This window comes from Nipponia nippon, unplaced genomic scaffold (assembly GCF_047370975.1).
Source record: "Nipponia nippon isolate SJK-2023a ecotype South Korea unplaced genomic scaffold, ASM4737097v1 scaffold_1, whole genome shotgun sequence".
Classification (NCBI taxonomy): Eukaryota; Metazoa; Chordata; class Aves; order Pelecaniformes; family Threskiornithidae; genus Nipponia; species Nipponia nippon.
The window spans coordinates 70,929,785-70,957,599 of NW_028262290.1; the positions used below are offsets into that span (position 1 = coordinate 70,929,785).

Sequence of the window (27,815 nt, forward strand, 5' to 3'; positions counted from 1 at the left end):
CAGCATCCAGAGGTGCCAGGAAGGGGAGGGAGGACTTTCTTGTAGGACAACAGTGACCTTTTGCCTAGGGCTGAATACACTGAATAAGACCCTTCTAGAAGTAGAAGGGTGAAGAAAAGGGAAGTTTCTATTATAAAGCAAATAGCATTGAAATGGAAATCTTCTCTTTTTTTTTAACCAGTTTAACTCCATATGGCAGCATAAAATAATTCAGTATTAAAGTCATTATATTCACATATTTTCTTTTCCTTTTTTCCCCTCAATTCCCCAAGCCTGATGAAGTTGATAGGCCAGGAGACAGATGCTTTTATTGCAATATATAAATCTCAGTGAATAGTAAGAAAACTACAATCATTAGCAAAAAAAAGAAAGAAAGAGAAAAAAAATCAGGAAGACAGTTTTCTTAGGGTAATTAAATGGCTTGGTTCCTTCCTAATGAACTGTACTTCTGGCTCTTTGCTCATTTGTACCCTGACAAGACAGGCAAAGAATGTGTCTGTATCTGCACAATAAGCGTTGTTATCTTTTAACTGGTTATTAGTACTACAATACAAAAATAATAATCATGTTGAGCTATGTAGGACTGCATTTAGCCAAACCTGCTCTTAAGCTGGACTGGGTCTGTCCTGTCGTATCAGAATGGGGGAAACATAGTTTGGAAGTGGCGCTCCTCCTTAAAAAGACACTAAACACTCACTCTCTGCCCCAAATTCTTTGGGCTGTCAGGAATTTGCAGCCTTTTGCCAGAGCCCCAGGAGGAGCTGCTGGAGGCAGGGTGACACAGACATACACCATAGCCCCAGGGATCCCAGCTGCAGCAACACTGATTTCTTCTATTTTTAATGTTGTGGGTGATGCAGCGCTCACCTGTTCTGCGGCCAAAGGGCCGAGACAGGCTCGCTGACCCTACAGACCTTCCCAGGCCAGGCTCCCGCACTCGCTGTGAGGGCTGCTGCTGGGCATTCACGATTTGTGCCTGTGGGAGGAGGCTGGGGGGACCCAAATTTCAAAGGATCAGCTCCCTCTTCCCACTGGAGAGCAGGAGCAGAGCAGCAGGAGCAGCACCTGTTTGTGCACTGTAAGGATCAGAGACCACTCGCTTCACTTACAGGAATGAGGACAGAAGTTCACAGTGATCCTGCCTACCTCTAGGCACTTAACCAAAGCTCCTAATTGAGGAGAACAGTTGCCTTTGGCTGACAACGGAGAGAAATAGACACCTCTGAAGGCCCACTCAGACCTTAAATGGACCAGGGTCCCTCAAGGTCTTGCCCTCCCAGTAGTCCTTCTCTATGTTAACTGGAAGAGCCTGAGGTGATGGTACCTCAAAACTTAGGACCCTCAGATGGATGCCAGAAGTTAGACAGATGTGGGTGCATGGGATCTTGGAGGAATGAGAGAGACTGTGAGGATGAGAGCAGTGATTATGGCACCCAACAGCCCAGCAGGACCTGCCCACTCATCTCCTCCTATTGCCCTGAACACCCATGCAGAGGGTCCCCTTTGCGGGGACCCTTGTGTAACTGCAGCTCAGGCTGCTTCCCTTGCCCCAGGCAGCAGGTACGGGAAGTGCTTGATCCCTTGCACCCAGGTACTATCTGGCCACAGCAGAAATGCTGGCCTGGGTCAGGCCTGGGGCCACAGCCACAGTTCTGGGGAGGAAGGCAGAGCTGTGAAGGGCTTCCCACTGCCGCAGGGGGGAAGGTGCCACTCACGGGTTCAGCATCGAGCGTGAGCGGCAGCACCAGGCAATACCTGCTCTGGCACAAAGTCTCTGAAGGGAAAGGTAACCCCTGAATACAATTTTAACACACCTGAAGGGAGGTGAATTTCTGCCTTTTTGTGTCCAGTGCCACTGGCGTTTCTTGCATGATTAGAGGCTCCCTAAAACTGAATTCCTCATTCAGCTGTCCCCTCTGCCGTCCCCCCAAGCAGATGACTGTGACCCTTCATTTTTACTCATGCATTCACCTGCAAAACTCTGAATTAGCAAAGACAGGTGTCACAGGTGCTCAGCATCTCCTGTGGCCAAGATATCTATTTGTTATACCTGTCAGCCCCGTCAACGAGTGCTCTTTCACACTGTGGGCAAGCATATTCCTTCCTGCCGGTGTCAAAAGCATGTCTATCTATTCAGCAATGCTCTACGCTGAGCAACTGCCATGCTGTGGGAAGAGAAGATTGTGATCAGCACCATTTGTCTACGTAATTGCACTTGTTATTGGACAATTGTTGGGTCAGAGGCTAACAGTTTTTATTTATAGTCTTTCCACATTCATCTGGATTTTCCTGTGCCATTTCCCATAACAAAGATTGCGATGCCATTTGGCTTCACACTGAAGAAAGTCTGCTAGAAATCTGAGAAAAAATATCTGAAAGTAAATCCATTACACCCGATTGAACAGAATTTTATATTAAGGAACTCGAGAGGTGCCTCAGATTCAAGGTGCATTTCTAGGAAAAAAGAATGAACATGTACATATTTAGCTTCTTTTCTCTTCATATTGTGTAACTTCTGTTTCTAGGAAAATACATTGGATTCTGCTAATGGAATATGGTATACATGGAATTATATATATGGAAGACGAAGATCTATAAATTTTCAAGGTTAGCTTTCAATTAACCCTTTATTAACAACACTACCAAACAGAACTCATATATACTTGCCTGGATGCTACCTTGTCTTTAAAAACTGAAACAAAAAATATATATGCCCCCCTTATATCTCAGTGTCCATATAATCTGGTTCTGAAATTCCCTAAATGAGAAAAAATACTTGTTTTCTTTATAATAACAATTCTGTTTATTTTCACTTATTTTGCCTTTTTGTTATGCTAATTAAATAAACAAATTGACATCTAAGTGTAACACACTTGTTGCCTTAGGCAAGCCACTATTTCACTTCTTTAACACCTCAAGGGTTTCCAAATAATCATGCAAAATAGAGCTGCTTGCTTCATTTTCCATTGTCCTGCAGGCAACCTGGATAGAAATCCATGCATCATTTTTTAATACAAGAATGGATTTTGCTCAAACTGTTTTTTTAACTAGATGCATTTTTTTCAGATTAAATGTATATTTTTATTTACAAGTTGGATCATTTAAAGTTAACCATGAAATTTTGACAATGTACTGCCAAACTTCTTAAATTTCATAAGTTGATTTACATTAAATAACATGCAGTATTCAAGTATTACATATCTGTTGGTAAAGATTCGCTGACCATCAAACTACTGAGCTGGGAGAGTTTGAGTGACTAGAGAAAGCAGTCTCTGATCAAGTGTTCAGTCCAAGTTTGATAGCTGTATCTTCCTCTGCAGGTGCAGAGAAGGTATTTTCTTCACTTTATTCAGGTTAGCTCTGTTTAATATCTAGTTCATGCAAAGCTGTCTCTTGAGAGCTGATAAAGGCAGAAAATCTTACTTTCTACTGTAGGTAAAAACTCCATGGCAGAGGCTGAAATCTGCTAATTCTAAAATCTTACAGGACACAGTATACAGACAGAAACACACAGTTGTCTTTACTCAGTACAAAGAATGGTTAATACGACTAATAAATCAGCTAAATATAAGTAATAAATAAAACAAATAAACGTAGTAAATGTGAACTATCATTCATTGGTTTCTAAGATAACAAAAAGTAAAAATCAGGAATCCAAATAAATTTATTAGGAGCTTTTATATAATTGCCTAAATGGAACTTAATATAGCTCCACCTTTACAAACAGAAGTACCTAATGCAAACAAAGTAGCAGTCAGAATAATCTGGTGTATGATATTCTCACAACAGTGGAACAGGGCTGACTATAGCGATCAAGGACTTTTCTCCAATCAGCATTTTGACCATGGGACAATACTATAAGGAAGGAGAATATGATGTAAAAGAAAATTACCCACTCTTATTTGAGTAATAATGTACTTCCCAGTCTAGATTATCAAACAAGTGAGGTCACCCACCTTATTATTTACTGCTACACTGTGGCAGAAAACCAAAATCCTTTAATGATACCCACTGAGAAAAAACAACCCTTTTCTAGGAAACTAATTAAAAAGTAAACACGTGAAAGAAAGACAGAGTGATGATTTCAATTATGTTCCTTGCTTGCTTTTTCCCATGGTAAGGCCATCAAATCGGCTCTTGGCTTGTTTTAAAAAAGCCAAAGCAGACTGAGCTCTTCAAATCTCTTGCAGACATTTTCTTCAGTGTACTAATGATTTCTGTGGCCCTCTTCTGACCCCGTCTGATTTTTTCAATACCCTTTCTTAAAGCAGGGGCACCAAAAACAGTCTTCTAGCATCAGTCTCACCAAAGCCAGACTTAAGACTAAAGCAACAACCTCTGTTCTATGTAATCAATTTTCTTACTTGAGTTGCTTATCTGCTGTGATTCCTGAAATATTTCCCTCAAAGGTTAGGACTCCTTAGAACACAATTCCACTTTCTCTCAATGAAGCTAGTATTCTTCAGCCTTAAATCCAGTATTTCGCTGTATATAGATGGACTGGGGTTACCAAGCAACCCAGGTTGCTTGCTATAGCAAGTGGCCTGGACTCTTTGTATCATTTGCAAATTTCATTGACACTGATATTCTGTCAGCTGCCAGGTTGTCTGAAAAATACTGAAAACATATGTCTAATTGTGAACCTTGTTGAAACCTGCTGCAAATACCCAAATTATGACTCCTCATGCCAAGTATTTTCTGTGATGTGGTCATTTAGCATGTGCTCTATTGACTTTGTGTAGGGTTAATTATTTATCAGAATATTGAACAGATTGAAGTAAACTCTAATAAATACTTTGCCTGGGAATATTGTAGAGCCAAGCTAGATTAAAGGTACTGTAATCAGAGGTGAGGGATTTGGGTTCAAATACTACCTAGTAGAAGAGGGAATTGACCCTGTGACTATTACAATTCTGTACTACAAAATAAAAGGAGGTATGACCACCACTACTTCTACCTATGCTGTGAACCTGCCTATCCTTCTCTTTGCTTTTCTAACATCTGCCTCAAACCACAATGTTGTTAGTTAAAATCAATTAATCTGCCTAAACCCAAATGGAGCCTCTTCCCCCCTCCTATCTCAAAATGAAACCCTCCCTTTTCTCCATTCGGATTGATTCACTATTTATTATTTATTTCCTCGGTTGATGAAGTGATAAATTGATTTTGTGCACAGTCCTGATATGCTTAATGCCACAGAGATTCAGTAATTCAATTATTAGGCTTGGATTCATTGTGTCAAATGGGCTCAGCTTCCTTACGGTCTGCTTTTCGTGGTAAACAGGACAGAGCTTCAAAACTGCATCTTAGAGACAAATCCAAGAAGAACTGAAGGTCTTGGCTCTAGCCTGTCTTTCCTCTTAGTTAAATCCAAGTGAATGGTTAATTAAGTAGTGTATTGGGTTTGCGTGGCAAGGTTTTCGTAGCAGGGGGTCTACAGGGGTGGATTCTGTGAGAAGCTGCTAGAAGCTTCCCCTATGTCCAATAGAGCCAATGCCAGCTGGCTCCAAGACGGACCCACCATTGCCCAAGGCTGAGCCTATCAGCAATGGTGGCAGTGCCTCTGGGATAACATATTTAAGAAGGGGGGAAAAAAAACTCTGAGCAATTGCAGCTGGAGAGAGGAGTGAGAATATGTGAGAGGCACAACCCTGCAGACACCAAGGCCAGTGAAGAAGGAGGGGGAGGAGGTGCTCCAGGCGCCAGAGCAGAGATTTCCCTGCAGCCCATGGTGAAGACCATGGTGAGGCAGGCTGTCCCCCTGCAGCCCATATTGGTTAACAGTGGAGCAGATATCCACCTGCAGCACATGGAGGATCCCACACCGGGGCAGGTGGATGCCTGAAGGAGGCTGTGACCCCACGGGAAGCCTGTGCTGGAGCAGGCTCCTGGCAGGACCTGTGGACCTGTGGAGAGAGGAGCCCATGCTGGAGCAGGTTTGCTGGCAGGACTTGTGACCCTGCGGGGGACCCACGCTGGAGCAGTCTGTTCCTGAAGGACTGCACCACATGGAAGGGGCCCACACTGGAGCAGTTTGTGAAGAACTGCAGCCCATGGGAAGGACTCACGATGGAGAAATTCATGGAGGACCATCTCCCATGGGAGGGACCCCACGTTGGAGCAGGGGAAGAGTGTGAGGAGTCCTCCCCCTGAGGAGGAAGGAGCAGCAGAAAAAACATGTGATGAACTGACCACTACCCCCATTCCCCTTCCCCCTGCAGTGCTGGGGGGAGAAGGTAGAGAAATTGGGAGTAAAGTTAAGCCTGGTGAGAAGGGAGGGGTGGGGAGAAGGTGTTTTAAGATTTACTTTTTATTTTCTCATTACCTTACTCTGATTTGATTGGTAATGAATTAAACTAATTTCCCCAAGTTGAGCCTGTTTTGCCCATGAGGGTAACTGGTGAGTGATCTCTCCCTGTCCTTACCTCAACCCATGAGCCTTTTGTTATATTTTCTCTCCCCTGTCCAGCTGAAGAGGGGAGTGATGAGCAGCTTTGGTGGACACCTGGGATCCAGCCAGGGTCAATCCATCACAAGTAGATATGGAAACTCATATTGTTATACACATCTCTGACACATTATGGTCCAGATAGGAAAGTGAACCAAACAAAAGTGCAGATAATTAGAAGAGAGATCACTTAGTAACAACTGATGTATTCAGTAAATCTACTTTCTGGGAAGAAAGAAATCTAAGTCATGGCCCTGTGTTCCTTTAAGACCCCAAATAAAGTTTCAAACTTTTGGCTACATGCTTATAGCCAAAACACCTGAAAAGCAAGCAAGCAAGCAATTAGAAAGAAGGAAGCTGATTTTGCACTTGTGAAAAAAATGAAAACTGAGAAAAAGCCTACAATTTTATCTGCTTGTGTAGAATGTGATATTTCAGATGTTCAATCTATAGCTTCTAATAAAATTACATTTAAGTAATATAAATAATATAAACCCAAAGACAGGCTGAGAGAGTTGGGGTTGTTCAGCCTGGAGAAGAGAAGGCTCTGGGGAGACCTTATAGTGGCCTTCCAATACTTAAAGGGGGCTTATATAAAGAGGGGGAGAGACTCTTTATAAGGGCAGATAGCGACAGGACAAGGGGGAATGGTTTCAAACTGAAAGAGGGGAGATTTAGATTAGATGTTAGGAAAAAATTCTTTACTCAAAGGATGGTGAGGCACTGGAACAGGTTGCCCAGAGAGGTTGTGGATGCCCCGTCCCTGGCAATGTTCAAGGCCAGGTTGGACAGGGCCTTGAGCAACCTGGTCTAGTGGGTGGCATTCCTGCCCATGGCAGGGGGTTGGAGTTAGATGATCTTTAAGGTCCCTTCCAGCCCAAGCCATTCTATGATTCTATGATTCTATGATTCTATCATTTTTATTCCTGTATTTTCACTAGCTTGTGTGAGCAGTTATTAATTAGTGCATATTCTTTATATTACTTTTTCTTCATTTATATGAAATAATACACCAGAGGTCTTTTATTTTGGAGACTACAGGTAGGTAAACTTGCTTAATTATGATATACCAGGTAATGAAATATTAGATATTGTATGACTTAAGTTCAATGCATTCTCCTCATCTTTATCTTAGAAATATGCAGTGGTAAAAAGTGATAATATCCTAAAGTTTCATTACCTATCATACACAGGATGATCAAATATCATTGCCAAAGCTGAGCCAGCCTGTAACCAAGCACTGAGTTTCATAAAATCCATCAATACACTGAAGTGGAGTATATACCAACAAGAAGCAAATAACATAATATTTACTGTAGCTATATGAAACCATAAAGAAAGATGAAGATGTGCTAGTGATATGAGAATCTTCATGGCTATTTTGGTGGAGCAGTCTCTGGAAATATATATATACATATAAAAAAGATTCCTCACTTGAGGAGCTAGGATGAGTGGACTCCATTGTTTAGAAAAAAATTTGTGTTTTAAAATGTAGTTTCTTATAAGCCTTATTTTTTATGAACAGGAAAACTTTAAGAAGTTCTGAAGTTCTGCTTCAACAAGTCCTGAACAGAAAGGAGCTTTCTTTTCTGTTCCTTTTAGTAAACAGTAAGGATCCTCTTTCTCCCCCTTCCTATGCAAGTTGTTCTTTTTCCTCTCCACTTTTCCCGATCCTACCAGCCCTTCTAATACTCTTTCCTCTAACTGTAGAGGCTATCCTCAGACACTATTATTTCCAGCAGTTTCCAAATTCTTCCAGCTTCCTCTCCCTAAGTCCAGTAAGGACTTCCAAATTGTTAAATACTTTTGTTTTTCCCTTTCTTTAAAATCTCTGCCATTTTTGAAAGATACTGTCGTTGTATTTGTCTCAGAGTTTTCACCTTGGGCTTCACTGAGATTGGGAGGAATAGCAACTTGTAGGTTACTTTAAAAAGCTTTAAAAACTTTGGAAAGGGGTTTTCTCTTGTTCCTTTAGAATTGAAGCCAAGGATCAGACAAGTTCCTCTTCCCATTTCCCAGTATAGCCACAACAGAGTCCAGGAAATCTAACAATAATGGGAGAAGAATAAAGTCCAAAGGCCCTTTTTAAGGCTTGAGTTCCCTATTTTACATCAGTTTACCTTTGGGGTAGTATGGTATGATGTATCAAGCCTGCACACGCATGAGAAGGTTTAAGGGTGAAGGTCTACATTTTGGGGAATGCAGGGGAATTTGAGAAAGACAATGCAGTTGGTAGGAGAAAGTGAGTCAGGTATTGCTGCAATATAGATAATAAGCATAGTTATGGAAACAAGTTATATTAAAAGGTTTTTCTAGTATAACCTGTTGTGCTAGGTGGACTGCACTGTATAAGGTACTGATTTAGATGCAGTGTTAGCAAAGTCCTGATGTAGTACAAGTCTGAGACTAAGCAGCTCAACCTTTCAAAGAAGGAGGGAGCACAGGAGACTAAATGGGCAAAGGAAGCATATGACCACAGTTTTTGTAACCATTTGAATCCTGGAAAACTTCAGGGCCCCATTTACTACAATGAGTAACCTCTGGAGGCTCCCAAGAAGAAGACGAACCCAGCTGCAAATGGATAAACATTCCAGACCCAGATGCCACGCAGTTCTACTGACAGGAAAAATGTTTTAACCATTTAACCTTTTACTAGGGAAAACCCCCCAAACATCCAGAGATATGACTACAGTCCCACTGGCATTACAAGTTGGAATAATCAGATGATCTAGTGCTTCATCTCAGTTATATCTGTAATATTGATAGGTTTCATTCTATCTGGAAAAGATTAAGATCACTTTCATACTATTCAATTTGCATTCATATTCACTTGGCCCAGAAAATGAATAAGGTAGTCCATATAATGAATACAAGGATGAAATACAAGTCAGGAATACAGGGCAAAAAACAAATTGAGAATGAAGAACTTACTTGTCAGAAGACCAGTGAGATTTAAGAAACTGCTGTCAGTCAGTTTTTGCAGTCACTCTGTGGTCTCAAGGAAGAAATCTAAAGATGTTGAGTATGCTCTGAAAAGAAGAAGAATGAAGGACTTAGTAATTATACCACCTATCAAATACGAAAACAAAACTTGTCCAAAACAACTTGCTTTCCCATTTTATGGGGTTATTCATCCATAAAATAATTTTTTATTCCACCACTGAACCTCTGCAGAGAGTTTATGGGCTTCTACCAGTTGAACTGTTCAGATCAGGCTTCCTGGAGTGCACAGGGAATCAAAACAACGAGAGGAGTAATTATTTAATTTATTCTCTTGCATACCTACATTACTAAGCTGTTCCATTTGTGAGAAAACAGTGAAAATGAAAGAGGTGTGACTCCTTTCTGGTTTAATAAACCAATGTGCTGAAGTAAATGACTTTCCAAAACAGGAAAAAGTCATGTCCCTAAATGTCTTTCAAACAATTGACTAGCATTTGTTGGCTACCTTTTGGACTAGTTCATGTATTTGGCCTCCTTATTTGTAATCCAATAGCTGAAGTTGTCCCTTTGTACTCATAACATTATTCTGCATTTCAAGTCTAGCTTTGTAATTTCCAATTGTCCTTAATGGATAGGACAGTTGACTGAGTCAAGGAGCCATCTCAGCTCTCCAAATCGAAATGAAACTGAGAGAGTGGGAGATGACCAGCACTTTCATCTATGCAGACTGTGGGAGAAGGAGGTAGAGGAGTTGGGAATGAAGTTGAGCCTGGGAAAAAGAAGGGGTGGAGGGAAGGTGTTTTAATGTTGACTTAATTTCTCACTACCCTACTCTATTTCTAATTGGCAATAAATTAAATTAATTTTCCCCAAGTTGACTCTGGTTTTTTGCCCATTATGGTAATTGGTGAGTTATCTCCTTGTCTTTATCTCAACCCATGAGATTTTCTATCTTATTTTCTCCCTCTGTTCTGTTGAGAAGGGGAAATGAGAGAGCAGCTGGATAGGTGCCTGGCTGCTGGCCAAGGTGAACCCACCTCAGCTATAAAATAAAGTTTCCATTGCTGATCTCTCCCAGACTAGCAGGACTGAGACTGGAGTGGAAAAAAAAAAGCCATACAAAGAAAACTCTGCCTATAATGCATGGGAATAAACAGAATTAGTAAGGAACCAAACTCCTTCTCAGACAAAGCAGTGTTAAAAGAAAATCTTCAAAAACCTCTAGCTTCTGTACTGTAGTGCAGCCACAAATTTGAAGATCTTATGTTAACAAGCAAAAAGTCAAATGACTCATACTCCATGAAAAGAGAGTGCTGAAAATCTCACTTAAAAAAGATCTCTGCTTGTGATATGATACAGAGGTCTTTTTGGCCCATTAAGGAATTTTTGACAATGATCATTAAAATATAGCAAGTATTTTAAAGTCAGAGATGAGACCGATTGACTTGCAGTAATATATTTATTCTGTCAGCACTTCTTTTAGAAACAACTATTTTAAGTTCTTTCACAGCCACGTTTTAACAATCCTGAGGTGATTTATTTAACTCCAAATTTCATTAAGCTCCAGAACTCCATCTTAGCAACCATTATGACAGTAATAACACATTTCAGCTATGAAAAAAATTAAAGGGCTATGTATCTCTATCTGATATTGAAGGCTATGGGATGAAATCTTCACTGAGTTAGTACAGCAAAAGGTTATGTATTTGTTTGGATTCCTTTAGTTTTGGTCAGGATATGCCTTACAGCAGCAAAATTAGCAAAACTGTCTTAGAAAAAACTAACTGAATGAACTATTTCCTGAATGACTTTCTTGTTAGAATTAATGTTCTATTAAAATAATCAACAACACACTAAAAAGATGGGGTCCAAGGGAAACATTCGCACTGCCTCACATACTTGTGAGAAATCTCTGGTATAACAAAAACTAGAACATATAAAATTGCCAGTAGAACTGAGTGAATATTAAATTCTACCAACAATCATCCTGTTTACAGCCTAAAACACTCTTGTAATTTAGCTGTGTTTTCATGGCTAAATAACTAACCTCTCATGCCTGTACCCTGGGAAATCTATAAACACACAGTGAAATTAACTGTTGGTTGAGAAAGAGAGCTTGGAAACAACTTTAAGAAAATGTCACCTAAATCCTCATCAAATGTCAAAAAAGAAAATGGTATACTAGGAAATATTAGGGAAAGAACAGAAAGCAGCAGAAGAAAACACGATAATGCTGCCATAAAAATCCATTGCCCACCTAACATTTTGAATATTGAATACGGTTCCAGTCATCTCATCTCAAAAGTGACAGGGTAGCAATAGAAGGATAAAGAAACAGGTGACAGGATGATCAAAGGTATGTAAAGGTAAAGGCTTCTGTACTAGGAGACAAAAAATAGCTTTAGGATTTTCGTATTGGAAGAGGGACAACTGAGGGAAAGGACTGTGGCAGAGCACCAGAAAATCATGAACAGTACTGAGAAAGTGAATACAGAATGCTTTTTCACTGTTTTTTCATAGCACAGGAAGCAGTCCCAATAAAACAAGCAGTTAGCAAGTTTAAAACATGAAACCCAAGAAAAGATGCTTTCCACAAAGATCATAATTGAATAGTGGAACTCATTGCCACAGGATGCGGTGGATGCCACATACGTGTGTGGGCTTCAAAAAGTAATTCATTGCGGTGATAAAAGAAACATCCACCAGTCTGTATTTTACACAAAGATGCACAATATTCAGTTTAAGAAGCACTACACAGTGCTGTGGGATGACACCAAGGGAAATTATCCTTTGGTCTGATTTAAATACAGCTGTCACAATGTCCGCATTCATTTTGGTCTTTTATTGCATTCTTGGTGATCTCTTGCAACATGCAGATGTCAGAGAGCCTACTGTGCCTCCGGCTAGTGGTCAAGGAAGATTTTGAGGGCAGAAAATTCCTAGTTTCCCTCATCCCCCTGTGCAACTTCACATCCTAGGGTAATTAGAATAAGTGAAGGGTTTATTTCTGGGGACTTTACGAGTCCATCCATAGTTGTGAAAATAAAAAAAATATATATAATAATAATTACAATAATGCTCCATACAGCCATGTCATATTCTTTTAGTGTTTTGGCACCTTATGTAAATGAGTAAATAAGAATGGCTATACTAGGTCAGACAGAAGATCCATCTATTTATTTAAGCCAGTATCACATCTACAACAGTGGTCAAAATACAAAGTTATCTTTGGCTAGCATGACAGATTCAGCTTTCAGGATATTATACACTTTAGAAAGCCATGCAAATATTTTTCGTCCTGAACAGACACTGAGTAAACACTATGAAAGAAAACGTTTTGGAGGAAAATCCTCCTCAGGCCCAAGTCCTGCTTCACATTCCAGCTATTGGGATCACACCAGGATATGCCTTCTAGTTTTCCCTCAAAAATAACATGGACAAATAGCAGGAGGTAATAGTGATATCAACCAATGTTTGGTGATCTGGGCAACCAAGACTCTGGGCACACGTGCCCCACATCTTAGGTGCCACCTGCGTGACCAGAGATCTAGTCAGCCAAAGCCAGTCAGAACATTTTCACTCTACTTCTATAAAAGCGTTTCCTGAACATAGCCTATCTCATAGGAAGCATCAGCCTTCCCGCGGTGGAACTGGCAAGACCTGCACTTGTAGCATGACAGTGAGCAGGCTAAAGTCTTTTATGAAACTGCAGCAGGTGAACACAAGACAGATGCAGAGTTCAAGGAACCTTGCTTATTCATTAAAAATAATCATATTTTATCACCACAATAAATGGAAAGCAACAATTCCACATATCCTTTGTCTGTGCATTTGTCTGGAAGATCTCTCTCTATTCCTCCGTCGTGAGAGATAGACTACTGGAATTGCACCCTACCTTCCCTGAGACAGGCCCAACAGGCAGACAGGATGCATGATATGGAGGATTCCCTATCCTCTCTCCACTGGGCTGAACATGGTGACTTAAGGGATAGGGGGCAATGGCAACAAGTTCCTGCCCGGCGCAGCAGGTGCATCTCCTCTGTGACTGCCCCACCTTCCCAGGTGCCCTTGCATAATAGGTATGAGGCTCTGCAAGTGGAACTGAACAATGACGAGGACAATGGTTCACCTAGCTTGGAGGTGTCGCTGAGGTTAAGTCGGTCTACGCCCTGCATCAAAACTGCTTCCATAAAGAAAAAAAGATGGGTCATTGTCATAGGAGACTCTCTCCTGAGGGGAACAGAAGGCCCAATATGCAGACTGGACCCACTTCTTAGGGAAGTCTGCTGCCTCCCTGGGGCCCAGTTTAAAGATGTGAAGAAAGCTTCCTACCCTGGTATGGCCCTCAGATTACTATCCATTATTGATTTTTCAGGTAGGTAGTGATGAAGTTGCAACTAGAAGTCTGAGGGCAATCAAGAGAGACTTCAGAGCCTTGGGACGACTGCTTAAGGGATCAGGAGCACAAGCAGTGTTCTCCTCTATCCTTCCAGTTTCAGGAAATGATGAGGGAAGAAACAGGAAGGGCCAGCATATCAATACCTGGCTCCAAGCCTGGTGTCACTGGCAGAATTTTGGGTTTTTTGATCATGGGTCGGTCTACACAACACCAGGCCTGCTGGCAACAGATGGGGCACACCCGTCTCAAACAGGGAAAAGGATCTTTGCACAAGAGTTAGCAGGGCTCATTGAAAGAGCTTTAAACTAGATTTGAAGGGGGAAGGGGAGAAAACCAGGCTTGCTAGAGATAAGCCTGGGGGCAGCACGCCAATGTTTGAGGGATGGTGTGCTAGGGAGGTCTTTCAGTCTGCCATCTCAGTGGAGGTAGGGGATGGAGATCCATGCAGCAGCAAAGACGCAAGGGCCATGGATGTGTTAGAAACCATGGAAGCGCCTGAAAATGGTTACGTAGGAATTAGAGCTTCTGCCCCCAAAAAGGTGGTTGGGATCAATAACCCCAGCTGAAGTGCATCTACACCAATGCACGCAGCGTGGGCAACAAACAGGAGGAGCTGGAAGCCATTGTGCAGCAGGAAAACTATGACATAGTTGCCATCATGGAAACATTGTCGGATGACTCACACCACTGGAGTGCTGCAATGGATGGCTATAAACTCTTCAGAAGGGACAGGCAAGGAAGGAGAGCGAGTGGGGTAGCCTTGTATGCTAGGGAGCGTTTTGACTGTCTAGAGCCTGATGATGGTGACAACAGGGTTGAGTGTTTATGGGTAAGAATCGGGGGAAGGCCAACAAGGTAGATATCATGGTGGGAGTCTGTTATAGATGATCCAACCAGGATGAAGAGGCAGATGAAATATTCTATAAGCAGCTGGGAGAAGTCTCACAATCGCTAACCATTGTTCTCATGGGGGACTTCAACTTACCAGATGCCTGCTGGAAATACAATACAGCAGACAGGAAACAGTCCAGGATGTTCCTGGAGTGTGTGGAAGATGATAACTTCCTGACACAGTTGGTGAGGGAGCCAACTAGGGAGGGTGCCCCACTGGTCCTGTTGTTTGTGAACAGAGAAGGACTTGTGGGTGATGTGACAATTGGAGGTCGTCTTGGGCATAGTGATCATGAAATGGTAGAGTTTTTGATTCTCAGAGAAGTAAGGGGGTGGGGGGTAGCAGAACTGCTACTTTGGACATCTGGAGGGCAGACTTTGGCCTGTTTAGGAGCCTGGTTGACAGAGTCCCTTGGGAGGCAGTCCCAAAAGGCAAAGGAATCCAGGAAGGCTGGGTATTCTTCAAGAAGGAAATCTTAAAGGTGCAGGAACAGGCTGTCACCATGTGCTGAAAGATGAGCCAGCGGGGAAGATCGGCCTGGCTGAACAGAGAGCTTTGGTTGGAACTCAGGAAAAAAAAGAGAGTTTAAGACCTTTGGAAGAAAGGGCAGGCAACTCAGGAGGACTACAAGGATGTTGTGAGGTTATGTGAGGAGAAATTTAGAAGGGCCAAAGCCCAAGTGGAACTTAATCTGGCTACTACTGTAAAAGGCAATAAAAAATGTTTCTAAAAATACGTTAGCAACGAAAGGAGAACTAAGGAGAATCTCCATCTTTTATTAAATGTGAGTGGAAACAGTGACAAAGGACAAGGAAAAGGCTGAGATACTTAATGCCTTCTTTGCCTCAGTCTTCAATAGTAAGACCAGTTGTTCTCTGGGTACCCAGCCTCCTGTGCCCCCATAATCCAAGGAGAAATGGTTAGTGACTAGCTACACTACTTAGACACACACAAGTCTATGGGGCTGGATGGGATCCACCCAGGGGGACTGAAGGAGCTGGCAGAAGTGCTCACCAAGCCACTTTCCATCATTTAACAGCAGTCCTGGCTAACCGGAGAAGTCCCAGTTGGCTGGAGGTTAGCAAATGTGATGCCCATCTACAAGAAGGGCCAGAAGGAGGATCCGGGGAACTACAGGCCTGTCAGCCTGACCTCGGTGCCGGGAAAAGTCATGGAGCAGATCATCCTGAGCACCATGACATGGCACGTAGAGGACAACCAGGCGATAAAGCCCAGTCAGCATGGGTTTATGAAAGGCAGGTCCTGCTTGACTAATCTGATCTTCTATGACAAGGTGACCTGCTTAGTGGATGAGGGGAAGGCTGTGAATGCTGTCTACGTAGACTTTAGTAAAGCCTTTGACATGGTTTCCCACAGCATTCTCCTGGAGAAGCTGGCTGCACACGGCTTGGATGGGCGTACTCTTCGCTGGATAAAAAACTGACTGCATGGGCAGGCCCAAAGAGTTGTGGTGAACAGAGTTAAATCCAGTTGGCAGCTGGTAACAAGTAGTGTTCCCTAGGGCTCGGTATAGGAGCCAGTTCTCTCTAATATCTTTATCAATGATTGGGACAAGGGGATCGAGTGCACCCTCAGTAAGTTTGCAGACCTTGTAGGAAGGCCCTACAGAGGGATCTGGACAGGCTGGATCATTGGGCCAGGGCCAACTGCATGAGATTCAACAAGGCTAAGTGCCGAGTCCTGCACCTGGGTCACAACAACCCCATACAAGGCTACAGGCTTGGGGAGGAGTGGCTGGAGAGCTGTCCAGCGGAAAAGGACCTGGGGGTGTTGGTCGACAGCCACCTGAACATGAGCCAGCAGTGTGCCCAGGTGGCCAAGGTGGCCAACAGCATCCTGGCTTTTATCAGGAATAGCGTGGCCAGCAGGACCAGGGAGGTGATAGTGCCCCTGTACTCGGTATTGGTGAGGCCGTACCTTGAGTACTGTGTTCAGTTTTGGGCCCCTCACTACAAGAAGGACATCGAGGTGCTGGAGCATGTCCAAAGAAGGGCAACGAAGCTGGTGAAGGGTCTAGAGCACAAGTCTCATGAGGAGCAGCTGAGGGAGCTGGGGTTGTTTAGCCTGGAGAAGAGGAGGCTGAGGAGAGACCATATTGCTCTCTACAGCTACCTGAAAGGAGGTTGTAGCAAGGTGGGGGTTGGTCTCTTCTCGCAAGTAACAAGTGATAGGATGAGAGGAAATGGCCTCAAGTTGCACCAGGGGAGCTTTAGATTGGATATTAGGAAAAATTTCTTCACTGAAAGGGTAGTCAGGTGTGGTGGTTTAACCCCAGCTAGCAACTAAGCACCATGCAGCTGCTTGGTCACTCTCCCACCGGTGGGATGGGGGAGAGAATCGGAAGGGCAAAAGGGGAAAACTTGTGGGTTGAGATAAGAACAGTTTAATAATTGAAGTAAAATAAAAATGGAACAGTAGTAATAATAACAATAATAATAAAACTAAGTAATAATAGTACAATAGTAATACAAAGCAAGTGGTACACCGTAAAATTGCTCACCACCCGCCAACTGATGCCGAGCACGTCCACCAAGCAGCAATTGTTGCCCCTCCCCCGGCCAACTGCCCCCCCACTCATATACTGAGCACGATGTCATGGGGTATGGAACAGCTCTTTGGCCAGTCTGGGTCAGCTGTCCTGGCTGTGCCCCCTCCCATCTTCTTGTGCACCCAGCAGAGCATGGGAAGCTGAAAAAGTCCTTGACCAGTGTGAGCGCCACTTAGCAACTACTTAGCCAGAACCAAAACATCAGTGTATCATCGACATTGTTCTCATCCTAAACCCAAAACACAGCCCAATACCGGCTACCAAGAAGAAAATTAACTCTATCCCAGCTGAAACCAGGACATCAGGCATTGGAACAGGCTGCCCAGGGAAGTGGTTGAGTCCCCATCCCTGGAGATATTTAAAAGATGTGTAGATGTGCTGCTTAGGGACATGGTTTAGGGATGGACTTGGCAGTGTTAGGTTTATGGTTGGACTTGATGATCTTAAGGGTCTTCTCCAACCTAAATGATTCTATGATTCTATAATGCTATTAAACAGTTAACATGCAGACCACTAATTATACAAGAAAGACCACTGCTTTTTTGAGGGAAGGAAAGGCAGTACCATTACTTATTTCTACAATACAATAGAGGTTTGTTTATCAATCATTTTAACCTTCAGCAGCAGTTGGATGCCAAACCTGAGGCTCGTTAGAAAACCTTAGCCTAAAACCTGCGTGCCTGAGTAGACTACACTATTTGAACTTAAAATGGTATGTAAGCCCCTCTGCAGATATGTTTACGTCAATCTGAAATCACATATATGGGACTAAATTTAAGCCAATTCCTAAGAGCGTTGTCCAAAAAGGGGAAACTAGGGCAAAGAGATATTGCAGAAAAAGCTATTTCTAACTACACACATTGGAACAGTGACTACTCTTGAAATTCATACTCTATATGGTAACCATTCAAAACTGATGGGAAAATGAGGTTTACATCCAAATAAGTGTGTCCGCATACTTTCTGCAACAGTTTACCTAAATTAACATGAAATCATTATTCTGGCCAAGCCAAAATAGTCAGTCGTATACCTACCCCAATGCCTGTCCGCTCAATAAAGGTTACCATTCAGGGTAACTCCACACGTCAAAGAACAGTTCCAGTGGCACAGAAACAAACTACCATGAGTCCCAGGATGCTGCTGCGTTTACGTTGATATTTCAGTTAGCAGAGTTGTCTTGGTCTAGGGCAAAGTATCCAAGTCCCTGGCTGACTGACAAATTCCCCAGGAAAAATCTGTGTGTTTTTTTTTTTTTTCTGGGGGATGGGAAACAACAAAACCCTTTCCATGTCAATTTTACTACCCTGGCATGAGGGGTAGTAGCACTGCTGGTGTGGCTGAAACCAAGCCCAAGGAATGCTTTGCTTGCGCAAAGTACATCTGTATTTCTGAGTCAATTAGGAAAGCACTCCTGCTGTGGGTGTGACCACAATAGACCACACTGACTCAGTCACTGTTGTAGCAGTTTACTGCTTCATCTCCCAGAACACATCTTAAGAATTAAACTTCACAGTGTAGAAAAGATCCCAAGTCAAATGGAAGCCCTGCAGAGAACATGAAGCAGCTCAAGGGCACCTGCAAGCTATGGCTTAATCTACTGGACATGCTAGTATCCCTCCATGTTAGTCTCACCCAGTCACCCACACTTAACCTTGGCAAAAAAAGTAGGTTTTTGTTGTAGTTTGTACCAGGCCTACAAATAATATGAGCTATAGTATGCCTACAGGGCTTCCCCACTGGTATGAGAATGGACATTAAACCTTCTACTGGCCCAGCAGCACTGCAATAAACACACCTCAGATGACACTGGTGTGCCAACAGCTTCCTGCATGGCCTTATTTTTTGATGGAAAACAGGAACATAAAACAAAGGAATAATGAAATTAACAGGAGTAAGTTAAAAGGTAAAAAATATATTCATTTTTTGATAGCTTAATTCTTTGCATTGGGTGTAGGCATCAAGGTGTTGGCAGCGGGGGGGGGGGCTGCAGGGGTGGCCTCTGTGAGCAGCCAAGCTGGTGTCACCTCTGGGAAAACATATTTAAGAAATGGCAGAAAATGCCACACAGGCAGAGAAGGAGGGAAAAAAGATGAGTGAGAAACAACAGAGGGAGTACCAAGGTCAGAGGCGGAGGAGGTGCTCAGGCACTGGAGCAGATATCCCCTGTGGCCTGTGGAGGACCTCACGCTGGAGCAGGCAGATATTTCCTGAAGGATTGTGGCCCATGGGAGAGAGCCCAGGCTGGAGCAGGGGTGAAGAGTGAGAGGGAAGGAGCAGCAGGGAAAAAACGCTTTGTACTGACTGTAACTCTCATCACCCCTACACTGCTGCAGGGGAGAGGGGTTGGGTGTGAAGGAATGAAGTTGAGCCTGGGAAAGGGGGGAGGAGAAGTGTTGTTTTAATGTTTGTCTTCTTGTTTCTCACTGCCTGTATTTTAAATGGCAGTAAATTAAATTTATTTTCCCCGAGTTGCGTCTGTTTTGCATGTGACAGTAACTGGCAAGCGATTTCCTTGTCTTTATCTTGACTCATGAGCTTTTTCATACTATTTTGTCCCCCTCTCCTTCTGAAGAGGGGGATTGAGAGAACAGCTGGGTGGGTGCGTAACCACTGGCCAAGGTCAACACAGCACATCCTTGGAACAGGCAACATGTTTACATACTTTCTTTCAGTGAAAGCATTCATACTGGGTTTGTTGCACCTCAATTATGTACATGAATTCCATACCTTCAGTTAACTTAGTGTGAGCAATCCTTATATAGACAATGATTCTGTTCTCAGTGACCATAAGGATGCAACCCTGCTTTCCTACTACATCCATTGTAGCTAGTTTGTAAATGCATTATCCAACCCTATTTCCCGCTTGCAAATTGTTAATGAGCAGATTTCTGCCAATGCATTTGTTAATTATGCACTGAATTATTTGGACAAAGCATTTTTAGCATGTGGGTTTTTTGTCAGCTGTTTGCTTTTGGCTATGCATTGTTAATAATTGTTTTGATTTCTGCCTTATGTGACTTATGGTGCAGGAAGAATGATATTGTTCATGAATGGCCACCTCATAGTAACAATAATGTTTCTGCTTACTGAATAGATGAAAACAACTTTCCAAAAAGACACAGGTGAATAAGGAATGACTGAATAACAAACAGCAAATAGCTACCATGTTAGTTTGCACTTGTATATTCTTGTTTGCGTGTGAGTACAAAATATTCAGCAAAGTGCTTCCTCACACATGTAGGTAAATATTTCTCAATTCTTCATAAAAGGAATCAAAATGTCATCAAACCAAATAGCTGTTTGGATCTAACAGATGTTCTTGTCAAATGTTAAAGCTGTAGTGAATCAGTTTAATCTATAAGAAAACAAGTTTGCTGTGCCCAACATGTAATCTGTAATGGAAAGGTTGCCATATTACTGAAGGAGTTTTGAGTGAAAGAGCTATGGGGGCAACAAATTAGAATTATTAAATTTACTGTAAGTTTGGACAACCTCCTGGAATAACTTCATTTGCCTTAATCTTGGTTAATCCAAGTGCATTCTTTTTTCTGATTTTCCTTAAAACCTCTGTGCCACCTGAAAAGATCACATCTCGTAGGGTCAATGCTTTTTCTTTGCCCTTCCAATACCACACACACAAGATTTTTTAAGTCCCAAAGGCCTTTGACATTGCATTACAATGGATCAGCCACCTCTAATACACTGAGAAGGAAGAAAATCAGACTCCCCAAGGGAGGAGAAGCAGACAATCTGCCCTGAGGCTTCCCTATTGTTATTTCATTTAGAGAAACAGGCAATACCACACTATCTATGACAAGATAGGAAAAGATTTCAAGTCCCCCCAGCTGTCTCCTCCTTAATTCGATACTGATTGTTCAGTTGGTCCCACGTGTCCATAAAACACTGAGATTTTTCATGGCTGCTGTGCTAGAGAAATCTCCTGCCTGCTTGTGATGTGCTGTTCTTCTACTTTTAGCAATACTCCAAGATCAGTAAGTACACAAGTAATCATAAGCAGCAGACACTGTGCTACCTTATCCAGGAGGAAGCTATTTTTTTATTGAAGGTTATCCTGGTATGCTAGGAAGCAAGATTCGTGCTTAAACTTTTCTAATTGCCTCAGCTTAGTTTTATAAGAACATGTGCAACACAAAAATATATGTGAAGAACATGACACAGTTCAGTAAACATTGCTTTGGGGAGGATGGATAAAAAAAGAGTGTGATGGTCATCATAGTATCCTTGTTTGACAATGTTGGACTGACAGCTGGGCAAAACTGTGTATATAACAAAGAACAAGCGTTTTTCCACTGACACCCTCTGTCGAAGATAACCTCTTCTCTATGCAGTAGGCACTGATCAGTAATGGTTAGGAACAGGGAAACTCTGAGAGACCGTGTCTAGTTCACAGAATCATAGAATCATAGAATCATTTAGGTTGGAAAAGACCTACTAGCATGTTTATTGTGCTATGTTGCTCAGTAGAAATATTAAGCACTTCCAGAGTTGTTATTCTCTTCCTCAGTAGGTATCAAAATCCTTTATTAGTTGAGAGGCAGTATTATGCAGACTGTACAGAGAGGCTTAGCCACCTGCCTCAGGACTTGCAATGGAAGTGGTAGAACTAGAAATAAAATTCATGGCAGCTATCCTAGATGCTATGCAAGTTCCATCACTGCAGACAGATTTACACAGATGATACATCTCTACCAGGTAAGGGCAGAAAAATGACAGAACTTGCCCCATGTCACATAGGTGAGGCTTACTTAACCTTCATGGTATTGCATTATCTGCTAAACTGCTCTACCTCTGGAATTAGCCAAGGCTAATAAAATGGTGATGATATCAGAAGGCAACTGAGAAGTCTCACTGTGAATTGCTGAAAGATAGTGCTTACATCACAAAAATGATACCCATTAAAGTACCACTTTCCAGCAAGGAGAAACCTAACAATCATAACACAAACATAACAATTTGCACAAAGAACTAACTATACAGGAGGTATAAGTTTACTGGGAAGAAAAATTGTTAACATCATATTAATTTAATCAACTATTTTTATTCCAGGACTACAATAAATGGATACATAACATATTATAAGAATCTGTGAGCACAATCCCATTTCACTTATATATGAAATCAATGGCCTTGTATTAGAAAAGAACCTTATTCAGGGACATCCTTGAAACCATTCACATGATTCAGAAGAGCAAGATTTCACTTAATATGGTCTGCGTATCGCATATTACCAGTTATACTGTTAGGTTATCCTTACTCAGCACTTCAATACTTAAAATGCCATTTCATCCATTCAACCATCGGTATTGATCTCTGGCTACATTAAGTATTTCCAGTTAAACAGTGTAAAAAATTCCACCTTTTCAGCTATGGTTTTAGATAAATAACTCAGCCTAAAACTACGAGAATAATTCTTATTCAATTTCCTCATTCTACATATGAGAATGATTGGCAGTAATCTACTTCATTCAAACAGTGATCTCCCATAGTTTTCCAACAAGATATAAATGGAAACAAATAATTTTGATCAATGTACAGCTTATACACACAATAAATAGCATATTGCAATCAGTAAGAAAATCTGTAAAGGTACAGTTTATAGCAGCAGGTCATTTGCTTGTACTGCAATTTAGATTTCAGCTTTCTCATATCTGCTTAGCAATTTTACCTGCTATGTTTCCCAGAACACTGTGGTGTATCCTGTTGTTATAGCCAATTTGGATGTGCAGAAGCACGGTGATGTTTCCATAATTTAACTTGTATGCAGAAATCCACCTTACCCTTCCTTATGCCAAAAGGAAAGCCATGGTTGTTTCCATTGCTTACAGATCATGACCTTCTTATGCAAAGATCATTGGGTCTTCTTTGATCACTAAGTGTGAGCTACCACAGAATATGTGATGCAGAATCCCACTTGATTTGTACGTCCCTGACTGCAAGCCTGAACTACTCCCTTCCCACCTGTAACCCACCTTTCAACAGCGAAGCTGTTTGGTGTTAGTGTACAAAAATGAGATTCCTCTTAGAAATTATGCTTCCTTCGCCTTCCGTGGCTGTCTCTATCTCCTCTAATGACAAAACAGACAGAAAAGAAAAGGTGATAGACAGAAAAATGGCCCTACAGAAGGAAAGAAGGTCAGAGACAAGGAACTGTGGAATTACTGCTGGCTAACTTCTGCTGTCCAGCTCCAGGGTAGGTTTGTCTATAAGATAAGGAAGCACAGTCTATTCCATCAGCCGGATCATTACCAAAAATACTGAATAGTTGGGGAAATTGAAAGGTTGCATACTGGAAAGGGCTCAGTTGATGATTTGAAGCCCAGGCACACCTGGGAAAGATAAGCAGGAGTTCAGAAAGTCTAAAAATTGTCTTGGCTGAGCTGAGTGATTTGCAGTATAGGCAATTGGTGGGTCAAGGGTTCAAGGACAACCCAACCTTCAGTGCAGATGCTGGGCAGTGGCCTGCATAAGGCACAAGAGCCAAGAAACACCATGCCTTGGTGCTGCATAAACCCACAGGCACTCATAGTTTATTTTTCAAGGAGGGACAATGAGGCCTAAGGGAAATCTGACCCTTTCTGCACTAATCTGCCGCCATTAAACCTGACATCTTTGTAGTTACAGCTGCAATAGCATCACAGTCTATGGACTGAGACAGATGCTGAATTTTTTAATGAGTATAAGTGTGAGTAAAAGTGAAAACTCTTCAGAAACATAAAAGTTCTTTGAATCACTACAGTATTTATAATGAAAAGAGAAGTAAGTCCCCATAAATATTTAAGTGTCTTAAATAAAGATTAATTAAGAACTAGGCAGGAAGCTGCCTTTTCTTTTTAAGAAATAAATTTTTAATTGCAAAGTATGCTTTAGTAAAAAATTGGTGCTTAATGGAGATATAAAAAGAGAAATCTGAAGGTCGGGGATAAGGATCAGATACCTGCATATGCATCTGCCCATAGAACACTGTGCTATACTTGAGCAAATATTGCAAAGATTATTAAAAGATATTCATTTGAATAAAATGCTAAGTTCTGTTAAAGTATTTGCCATAATTTTTATTTGCATGAGTTCATGCTCATATGCAAGAGTATCCCTTAAAAGAATACAAATTGCAAATACTTACTTCTAAAATTTTTTCTGTGGCCAACATGCCGTTGATTAGGAAAGTAGGGAACAAACAGAAAGATGCTACTTGGAAGAGACGAAAACATTTAGTTTTAACTACATGGAAGAAGCCACATCTATGGAGTGTGAACATAATCAAACAGCTTCAGTTTTCCAGTAATCAGGTAGTAAATAACATTGTTAGCCGTCTGAAGATAGATGCAGGTATTCCGTGTGTGATGTCATGGCCTGTTTTAAGGTGTTCTCTACCCGTTTGAAAAGAAAGGTAATTCTTCTCTGATCTTTTAAGATGAACAGAAACCAGAAAGGCACTGCGAGTTCAATAGAGAGAGATCAATAGCCCAACTGAAGTGCATTTACACCAATGCACACAGCATGGGCAATAAACAGGAGGAGCTGGAAGCCATTGTGCAGCAGGAAAACTATGATGTGGTCGCCATCACGGAAACATGGTGGGATGACTCACACAACTGGAGTGCTGCAATGGATGACTACAAGCTCTTTAGAAGGGACAGGCAAGGAAGGAGAGGTGGTGGGGTAGCCTTGTACATTAGAGAGTGTTTTGATTGTCTAGAGCTCAATGAAGGTAATGATAAGGTTGAGTGCTTATGGGTAAAGATCAGGGGGAAAGTTAATAAGGCAGATATCCTGGTGGGAGTCTGTTATAGACCACCCAACCAGGATGAGGAAACAGACGAAGTATTCTACAAGCGGTTGGCTGAAGTCTCACAATCCCTAGCCCTTGTTCTCATGGGAGACTTCAACTTACCAGATATCTGCTGGAAATACAACACAGCAGAGAGAAAGCAGTCTTGGAGGTTCCTGGAGTGTGTGGAAGATAACTTCCTGACGCAGGTAAACGAGACAACCAGGGGAGGTGCCCCGTTGGACCTGCTGTTTACGAACAGAGAAAGCCTGGTGGGCGATGTGGTGGTCGGAGGCTGTCTTGGGCTCAGCGACCATGAAATGATAGAGTTTTCAATTCTTGGAGAAGTAAGGAAGGGGGTCAGCAAAACTGCTACCCTGAACTTTAGAAGGGCAGACTTTGGATTGTTTAGGAGTCTGGTTAACAGAGTCCCTTGGGAGGCAGTCCTGAAGAGCAAAGGAGTCCAGGAAGGCTGGACGTTATTCAAGAAGGAAAGCTCAAAGGCACAGGAGCAGGCCGTCCCCATGTGCTGCAAGTTGAGCAGGCAGGGGAGAAGACCGGCCTGGCCAAACAGAGAGCTTTGGCTGGAACTCAGGAAAAAAAGGAGAGCCTACTCCCTTTGGAAGAAGGGGCAGGTGACTCAGGGGGACTACAAGGATGTTGTGAGGTTATGCAGGGAGAAGATTAGAAAGGCGAAGGCACAGCTAGAACTTAAACTGGCCACTGTTGTTAAAGATAACAAAATTTGTTTTTACAAATATATCAGCGACAAAAGGAGGGCCAGGAAGGATCTCCATCCTTTGTTGGATGCGGAGGAAAACATTGCCACGAAGGATGAGGAGTAGGCGGAGGTACTTAATGCCTTCTTTGCCTCAGTCTTTAATAGTCAGACTGGTCATCCTCGGGGTTTTCAGGCCCCTGAGCTGGGAGATGGAGATACGATGCAGAATGAAGGCCCAGTTGTCGAAGAGGTGGCAGTCACCAACCTGCTCCTCCACCTGGATGCGCACAAGTCCATGGGATCCACCCGAGGATACTGAGGGAGCTGGCAGAGGAACTTGCCAAGCCACTCTCCATTATTTATCAGCAGTCCTGGTCAACCGGGGAGGTCCCAGATGACTGGAAGCTAGCAAATGTGATGCGCCTCTACAAGAAGGGTCGGAAGGAGGATCTGGGGAACTACAGGCCTGTCAGCCTGACCTCGGTGCCGGGAAAAGTCATGGAGCAGATCATCTTGAGTGCCATTACGTGACACGTGCAGGACAACCGAGGGATTGGACCCAGCCAGCATGGGTTTATGAAAGGCAGGTCCTGTTTCACTAACCTGGTCTCCTTCTATGACAAGGTGACCTGCTTCATGGATGAGGGGAAGGCTGTGGATGTTGTCTACTTGGACTTTAGTAAGACCTTTGACACAGTCTCCCACAGCATTCTCCTGGAGAAGCTGTCTGCACATGGCTTGGATGGGTGCACTCTACGCTGGGTTAAAAACTGGCTGGACGGCCGAGCCCAGAGAGTGGTGGTGAATGGAGTCAAATCCAGCTGGCGGCCGGTCACGAGTGGTGTTCCCCAGGGCTCAGTGTTGGGACCAGTCCTGTTCAACATCTTCACTGATGATCTGGATGAGGGGATCGAGTGCACCCTCAGTAAGTTTGCAGATGACACCAAGTTAGGTGGAAGTGCTGATCTGCTGGAGGGTAGGAAGGCCCTGCAGAGGGACCTGGACAGGCTGGATCATTGGGCCGGGGCCAACTGCATGAGATTCAACAAGGCTAAGTGCCGAGTCCTGCACTTGGGTCACAACAACCCCACGCAAGGCTACAGGCTTGGGGAGGAGTGGCCGGAGAGCTGCCTGGCAGAAAAGGACCTGGGGGTGTTGGTTGACAGCCGCCTGAACATGAGCCAGCAGTGTGCTCAGGTGGCCAAGAGGGCCAACAGCATCCTGGCTTTTATCAGGAATAGTGTGGCCAGCAGGACCAGGGAGGTGATAGTGCCCCTGTACTCGGTATTGGTGAGGCCGTACCTTGAGTACTGTGTTCAGTTTTGGGCCCCTCACTACAAGAAGGACATCGAGGTGCTGGAGCATGTCCAAAGAAGGGCAACGAAGCTGGTGAAGGGTCTAGAGCACAAGTCTCATGAGGAGCAGCTGAGGGAGCTGGGGTTGTTTAGCCTGGAGAAGAGGAGGCTGAGGGGAGACCTTATTTCTCTCTACAACTACCTGAAAGGAGGTTGTAGCGAGGCGGGGGTTGGTCTCTTGTCCCAAGTAACAAGCGATACGACGAGAGGAAACGGCCTCAACCTGCGCCAGGGGAAGTTTAGGTTAGATATTAGGAAAAACTTCTTCACTGAAAGGGTAGTCAGGCATTGGAACAGGCTGCCCAGGGAAGTGGTTGAGTCGCCATCCCTGAAGGTATTTAAAAGAAGTGTAGACGTGGTGCTCGAGGACATGGTTTAGTGGTGGACTTGGCAGTGTTAGGTTAACGGTTGGACTTGATGATCTTAAGGGTCTTTTCCAACCTTAATGATTCTATGATTCTATGATTCAATTATTCTCAGCTACTCAGAAAACCTGGAAAAACTGGCTTTGGAATGAATGGGGAGGGTATATTTTCATTTTGTTTTAGCAAAGTGCCTTCGTTTGTTTTGTTGACTCACACTTCCCCTGTTGGGTGAGCTTATTTTATTTATTTGTGGAACTGCACATGTAAAGCTTTACACATAAGTTAGTATATATATGTGAACCATCCACGTTCACAGTGCTCAATTTCGAGTATT

The 27,815-nt window shown here is 42.8% G+C and overlaps 1 protein-coding gene across 9 annotated transcripts in view; it reads right to left on the reverse strand.

Annotated features, from left to right (window-relative positions):
* LOC104013413 (poly(rC)-binding protein 3) overlaps nucleotides 1-27,815 on the reverse strand; it is a 545,963-nt gene that overhangs the window by 179,562 nt on the left and 338,586 nt on the right. For all 9 annotated transcript variants that reach the window (XM_087759345.1, XM_087759356.1, XM_009465908.2 and 6 more), the window contains one exon: nucleotides 9,380-9,477. The gene's annotated coding sequence lies outside the window, so the exon portion shown is untranslated. The remainder of the gene's footprint in view (nucleotides 1-9,379; nucleotides 9,478-27,815) is intronic.